The following is a 7,356-nucleotide window of genomic DNA, read 5'->3' on the forward strand; positions in this document are numbered from 1 at the left end:
AAAGAAAAAAGAAAAAAAGAAAAAAAATGACAATTCCATTCACAGCATCATCAGAAAGAATAAAATACTCAGAAAATAAACTGGAAAAAAAACTATAAATCTGGTATAATCATATAAATGAGCTAGCCAATAAGCCTTTTAAAATAAATTCATCAAGGGCTGGAAAGATGGCTCAGCTGTTAAGAGCACTGGTGCTCTTCCAGAGGTCCTGGGTTCAATTCCTAGCAACCACAAGGTGGCTCACAACCATCTGTAATAGGAATCCAATACCCTCTTCTGGTGTGTCTGAAGACAGCGACAGTGTACCCACATACATGAAATAAATAAATCTTTTTTTAAAAAGATGTTTAAAAATAAATTCATCTGGGGCATTGATGGCACACCCTTTAATCCTAGTACTCAAGAGGCAGAGGCAGGCACATCTCTGAGTTCAAGTCCAGCCTGCTCTACAGAGTAAGTTCCAGGACAGCCAGGGCTACACAGAATAACCCTGTCTCAAAAAACAATAAAATAAAATAAAATAAAATAAAGGAAATTCTGCTATTTGTGAAATGGATGAACGCTGAGAACATCAAGCTACGTGGAATATGGCAGACACAGAGAGAAGGTATACTCACATTAGTTATGAAAATAGCCAAACCCATAGAAGCCGAGAACAGCAGGTTCCAGAAGCTTATAAGAGCCCAGCTGCCATCAACAGACAAAGTTTCAGTTATAAAAATGTATAATAAATGTACAAATAGAATAAATTCTAGAGATTTGCTATGTCACATTTGACCATAGAAACAATACTATATTATACATCTAAATACAGCTTCTTTTTTAAAGTATAAGGTTTATTCACTGAAGAACATAAAATTTAAATGAATACTGAAGATCAGTAATTCTCATGCTCGATGTGGTAATATAGGAATTCATCACATATTGATATATTCATTCAAAATAATCTTTACCAAAATTCAAGAGGCCTTTTTTTCAGATACTAGTCCAATCCTAAAATTATCTGTAAATAATAAAAATGGACCAGAAAGTTGACTAAAAGAGATAAATGAACAGATTGTGAATATAACTCTGGTGGAGTACTTGCTTAGCATGTTTAAAACTGTAAGAAAGACAGGAGAGGACTATTATAGTTACTGCCTATATGAAAAGATAACACTATGAATCATGAGGAAACTCAAAACTTCAATGAGCAAGCCAGTTCCTATCCACTAACATGATCATCTTGAGTGAAAATAATAGACAGAAGGAAACACTGACAAACAAATGAAGAAAACTAGAATCCTCTGGTACATGACTGATAAGACACAAGATGGTACGCCCACATCGAGAAACAGTTTGGAAGTTTCTCTGAAAGTTAAACATATGATACAGTAAATTATATTTCCATGTGCTTACCCAGGAAAAGGAAACCATACCTCCACATAAGGACTTGTAATCAAACCTTCAAAGTGTATCATTTTAAACTGTCTGAAACTGGTAACAATTCAAATACCTATCATAACTAGTCGACTGGCATATTCATAAAATACTACTTGTCAGAAAAAAAAATCTTGATACATGCTACAATGTAGAAAAAAATCTTTAAAGTGTGCTAAATGAAAGATGTCAAGTCTAAAAGTGTGTCTTATGTTTCCATTATACAAAATAGCCAGAGGGAGCAAACATAGGGAGATGAAACAAAATGGCTATTGCTTAGGAGTGGGCCTTTCGGGAGTGACAGTTAATTAACCACAAACAGGTTATGGCAAATTTTAGGGGTGGACAGAAAAAAGTATTATCAAGCAAGCCTGGGATATTCTCAATCTTATCCATTTGTTTATAAATATTGGATTAGCCAGGTGGTAGTTATGAACACTTTAATCCCAGCACTAGGAGGCAGAGGCAGGCGGATCTCTGGGAGTTCAAGGCCAGCCAAGGCCAGCCTGGTCTACAGAGTGAGTTCCAGGGCAGCAAGGGCTACAAAGAGAAACATTGTCTCAAAAAAACAAAAACAAAACAAAACAAAAACAAAAACCCAAAAATTGGATTATACACTCAAAATGGAGGAACTATTTTTGATATCATGCCAAAAGACTGATTTCTTTAAGAATATCACTCCAAGGAGAAATGAAAGCATGCCCACACAAAAGCTTGCATTCAAATATTACAAGAGCCAGGGGTGGAAGCTCAAATACATATCAACTGATGAATGGATAAATATAAGGAAGCGTATCCATGCAAAGAAGCATTACTCAGCAAAATAATAACACTAACACATGCTACAACATGCACAAACTTTAAAAACTTTATGCTATGCAAAAGAGGCAATCACAAAAGCCTACATATTGTACACTTGTACTTACATGAACTACCCAGAACAGGAAAATACATAAGAGATACAAAGGCCAGTAGGATGGGAGAGAAATGAGTGACTGTTCACTGGTATGGGGGTTGGGTGGTTAGTGTCACCCTTGTCAGTCCTGGGGACTGAACTCTGGACCTCCCCCACGCAAAGCAAGCACTATGCTACTGGCCTACATTGCAGACCCATATTAACTTTTTTAGGGGTAAAGACATGTTTTAAAATTGAGTTCAGTAATTGTGCAACTTTGTGACTATGCCTTAAAAAATGAACTTGTAAACTTATAACTGAATAACATGTGGTTAGTATTTCAATAATGCTGCAACCTTTCCCCATGCCGACCCATTCACCAAAAAAAAAAAAAAAATACACACAACCTGTGAACAGGTAAAACCATCAACCCTGATTTGGTAAACTCACCATTGAAGAAATTTGGGATTAAAAAAAAAATCTCCAAAAGTTTTCAACTCTTTCGAAACATTTTGCAACTATTTATGTCTACGAGGTACAATAATTAATCCAAGTAATCAAGTTTAAACAGGATAACACTGCCAGGGAAGTGGTGGCATACACCTTGAGACCCAGGCACTCCGGAGGCAGCTGCAGGCTGATCTCAGTGGTTCGAGGCCAGCCTGGTCTAGAGTGCAAGTTCCAGAACAACAAAGGCTACACAGAGATTCTACCCTGTCCGGACAAACAAAAAGCAAGCAAGCAAACAAACAACAACAAAGGATAACGTTAAATATGAAAATTTTAAATGTTGAAGGCACTTCAGACTTCTATTTCTTGTATTTACTGGATGTATCAACTCCAGCCACAAGAACGAGCTCCGTACACTGCCTAGCCTTCTTATAAAGCCTTACTCCTAAATCCCTTTAACATAATTCAATAGTTCCCAGTCTCCTATGAAGTCATTCAACACTCTGAAGAAACTGTAAACCACACATATACAATCTTATCTCAGTAAAGCCCGGATGGACATTGTTCTGACGCTGGCACTAGAGAAAGTGAGCAATTTGCCTCTCTCAACGGAGACTTGGATAGAAAGAAAAGCAAAAGTGTTTCGCTCAAAGGCGCAGTTTTTTATTATACTTTCTCACTGCCGGTTTAAAGCATAAACCACAGAGTAATGTCATGAACACGGGAAAGATGTTCCAGGGTTACAATGACGCGTCCCCCATCTCACTGATAGAGCACTACTAAGAACTTAAAGAAAGGGTATGCAAGCTAAGAACGTGGCTCCCAGAAGGACAGCCCACCAAGTTGGCCCGTGGGGGGCATCGGAAACTGCACTGGGGCTCACTCTACTCTCGGCACCGGGGCTTATCTTCCAGTCCTTTGCTGACAGAGGGAAAATATCCCACTCGAGCCTTGAGTGGGTCCGGCCGCCGCGCGCAGCGCCGCGGAGGCAGAGTCAGTACCGAGGCGCGCGGGGCGCCCACGACACTCTCCGGGAGGTGCCCTTAGGGCCAGCACCGCCGGCGGGGGACCCGGGAGGAGACACTGGACAGGGGCGCTTCCAAGAGCTCCAAGGTTTTTTTGTTGTTGTTGTTTTGTTGCAAACACAGATTGTGATCGCAGCCCGGCCCCCCGGGGGGACCAGGAGGCGGCGGCGGCGGAGGGCCGGCGGAGAGTGAGAATAAAAGAACGGCGGAGTACAACCTGTCGTGCCCGCCCGGGCGGCGGCGAGCAGGCCCGACGGCGACGGAAACTGCCGCCCGGGACGCGCTTCCCCGGCGGCCGCGCGACGACTGGCGCCGCGAGGTAAACAGCGCGCGCCGCGGTCCCTCCGCGCCACGACCGTTGCCCCGGGCCGCTCCGGTGCGGGCGGGCTCCCGCCCTGCCCCCAGCTCCGCCGGTGTCACCGCCCCAGCCTCCGGAAAGCCCCTCCGCCGCCGCCGCCTCCGGAGCAAACAACACAGGCGCGGGGCGGGGGCTCCCGGGAGGAGGCGACACTCGGGACGGCCCGGCTGCCTCGCCGCGCCCTCCCTCTCCCTCCCGCTCGCTCCCGCCGGCCTCCACCGTCCCCGCGCTCTTTACCTGCTCTCCCTCCACGTCGCCGCGTCCCTTGCCCTTCCCCTCAGGGCCGCAGACCGACCGAGCCGCCTCAGCCGCCCGCCGTTGGCCCCGGCGTCCTGCGGGAAGCCGAGGGGGCCTCCCCGGGCCACCGCGCGAGCCGCTCCGCACCACAGGACGAGACAAAACCGCGCTGCGCCCCCCGCGCGCGCGCCACCCTACAGATCTCCTCCCCCCCAACCCCAACCGCCGAGGCGACGGCGGCGACACAGCCGGGCGCGGGGAAGCTGCGGCCGGCCCCCGCCCTCCGCACCCGCCTCGGCTCCTCCCCCTCGGCCTCCTGCCGCCGCCACCAGGACACTGGAGTCCGCCTCCCCCACCCGGCCGCTCCGCGCGCTCCTCCCTCCCCGCGCGCCGCCGGGGGAGGCGACACCGCCAGTCACCGCAGCGCCTGTCAAACCGGGCCGGCTATTTATACTCCCCACCACCCTCGGGCCCCCCGCAGCCCGCCTCCTGCGCTCTCGAATCCCGCCCTCTCTTCCGCGCCCAACTTCGCCCGAACCCGCCTGCTCAGGTGGAGACGCTCGCCGCTCCTCCCGCTCCGCGTCCCCGGGGCTTCCTCCCCAAGTCTCCCCCCACGCCCCACGTCGCGCGCTGCACTGCGCTGCTGCCGCGGGATGAGCGCGTGGGGACGGCGGGGCCGCGCGTGCACCTGCATCCCGGCCGGGACGACACGCGCACCTCTCGGACCACTCTCAGGTCTTTGCTGTCACCCACCCCCCCTTGTCCCACCACCACTTCCAACTCCGGACTCTCCCCCGCTCCCAGGACCTCGAGGGACCGCTCTGCACTCGGAGACTAAGCATTGGGGAAGTGAGGGATTGCAAAATAAAACTCTGGTCAGCCCGGGTGTTTCAGAGTCCCCGCGCGTCTCCCGGGCTCGGCGGCTGGATGGTGGCGGCGCTGGCGGGCAGGAGCGCGCGGCCCGCCCCACCCCGGCCACTGACGCACGTGGCGCCCCGCCCCGCCCGTTCCGCGGCCCGGGGCGCTGCCCGCTCCGCCTCCCAGCTTGTCCACCCCGGACCCCGCCCCGTTCCCAGAAATTACCACCGCCCAACGGCCCGGCTGCGCGGCGGTTGGTGCCCGCGGTGGCCGGCGGGCGGGCGGCCCAGCGCGCAGCTGCGGAGCGCGGCGGGCGGCCCCCGTTCCGGGGCGGGAGGGAGGGGGGGTGTCCCGGGGAGCCGCTACCGCCCGGCTCCAGTCTTTGTCGCTTCCAGTCCCGTCCGCCGCCGAGAAGTAACTCAAGTCCCGAGCTCTTCAGGCCCAAGGTGAAGGAACGCGCGCGTGTGGAGGAAGAGTATCTCGTTCCAAGTGTCCACGAATTGGGGAAAAAAAAATAAAAGTGGGGCGAAGCCAGCGGGAGCTGCAGGCTTCTGGTTTGCACACTTTCACACAAAGGGGAGCCTCTGAGCAGAGCACTCTCACGCGCCTTCCAGGGCACAAAAGCCAATGACACGGTGCCCGGGATGTCCTGCGTTTGCAGCGGCTCGCTAATGGTCTTTCTTAGGCGCAGTTATGCACGCCTAGGTCTCGTCCCCCAACCACCACCACCACCATTCCCCGCCGCCGCCGCTTGTATTTGTTTCTTTAACAAAGAGCATTGGCTGTCCCGGTGCGCGCGGGGGCCGATCCTGCTGGGCTCTGACTCCTGCCAGGCTTTCTGTGGGAGACCCGGCACTTGGAGCAGCATACACCGGGTTAATTTTCTGGGCTCCAGCCCGACTGTTGTTGATGTTCTACAACCAGTTTTTACGAGAACGAAATACTGAACGGCGTAATGGCTGTGGAGATGAACGTGGGAACCGTGGAAATGACCCTAGAATGGGGCTCAAATGTTAAAGGCATGCCAGAGGTTGCTGTGTTGTTTTAAGTCCCTGACGAACATTAGAATTTAGCCTCAGTTTTAAAAGCTGTTACTGCCTAGTTGGGGATGCTTCATTCATATCTTAAAAAGCAACTTAAAACAAAAAAGACGTTTTCACTCTGAAATGTATTAGCAATTTTCATTAAGAGAATGGCTAATCAACGATCCTCTTAACTCCAGGAAAGTTTTCGGGGTTGGCATCCTTCTGAACTACAAAAAAATGAAGTCTTGATAGCTTTAAGACCTTAATTCATACATAACAGGGTACTGCGCGCACAGCATCCGTTACAGAGGATGATGTTTATCTCCTGTTTCTTATAAAATAAATTACTACTTCTGAGAGCCACTGCCCGCTTTGACACTTTTCTGAGTAAGAATACTGAGTCTCTCTCCATGGCAGGAGCTTGCTTTCTTTAGTTAAAGACAAAAGTTACAATGGGGAACTTCCTATTCCTATTAGCTACTTTGAGAAGAAATGTTTTGCCACATTTCCCGTCGAGGGTAAGATGGAAAGTCCCGGGCAAAGAACTTACTGCTCTGGCCTTTTCTCTGTTCTATGCATGCACGCACTTTGAAATGTACATCTCAGCTAGAGCGACTCAGCAGCTGAAGAGTACCTACTGATGTTACAAAGGACTTCGGTGTGATTCCCAGCACCCAAATTAGGGTCACAACCATGGTAACTCCAGTTCCAGGGCATCCTGTGCCATTTTCTCTGGCCTGTGTGGGTACAAGGCATGCATGTGGTGCCTAGAAACACATGTAGGCAAAATGCTCATACACGTAAAATAATAAAACTGATTTTTTTTTAAAAAAATGTAGATCTGAGGGGCTGGAGAGATGGCTCAGGAGATCAGTGGCTGCTCTTCCAGAGGTCCTGAGTTCAATTCCCAGCAACCACATGATGGCTCACAGCCATTTCTAATGTGATTCAAAGCCCTCTTCTTGTGTGTAGACAGTCTCAGTGTACTCCCATACATAAAATAAATCTTTTTTAAAAAATCTTAGGGGCTGGCGAGATGGCTCAGTGGGTAAGAGCACTGACTGCTCTTCCGAAGGTCCTGAGTTCAGA

The 7,356-nt window shown here is 49.8% G+C and overlaps 1 protein-coding gene across 4 annotated transcripts in view; it reads right to left on the minus strand.

Moving 5' to 3' along the window:
- Elf2 (E74 like ETS transcription factor 2) overlaps positions 1-4,672 on the minus strand; it is an 85,672-nt gene extending 81,000 nt beyond the window's left edge. For 2 of the 4 annotated variants that reach the window (XM_031376203.1, XM_031376201.1), the window contains exon 1: positions 4,385-4,671. The gene's annotated coding sequence lies outside the window, so the exon portion shown is untranslated. Of the gene's footprint in view, positions 1-4,006; positions 4,097-4,384 lie in introns of those variants that run through there. The other 2 variants (XM_031376202.1, XM_031376204.1) reach the window with 2 other exon arrangements.
- Positions 4,673-7,356: the final 2,684 nt, after the last annotated feature.

This window comes from Mastomys coucha, unplaced genomic scaffold (assembly GCF_008632895.1).
Source record: "Mastomys coucha isolate ucsf_1 unplaced genomic scaffold, UCSF_Mcou_1 pScaffold16, whole genome shotgun sequence".
NCBI classification, from domain to species: domain Eukaryota; kingdom Metazoa; phylum Chordata; class Mammalia; order Rodentia; family Muridae; genus Mastomys; species Mastomys coucha.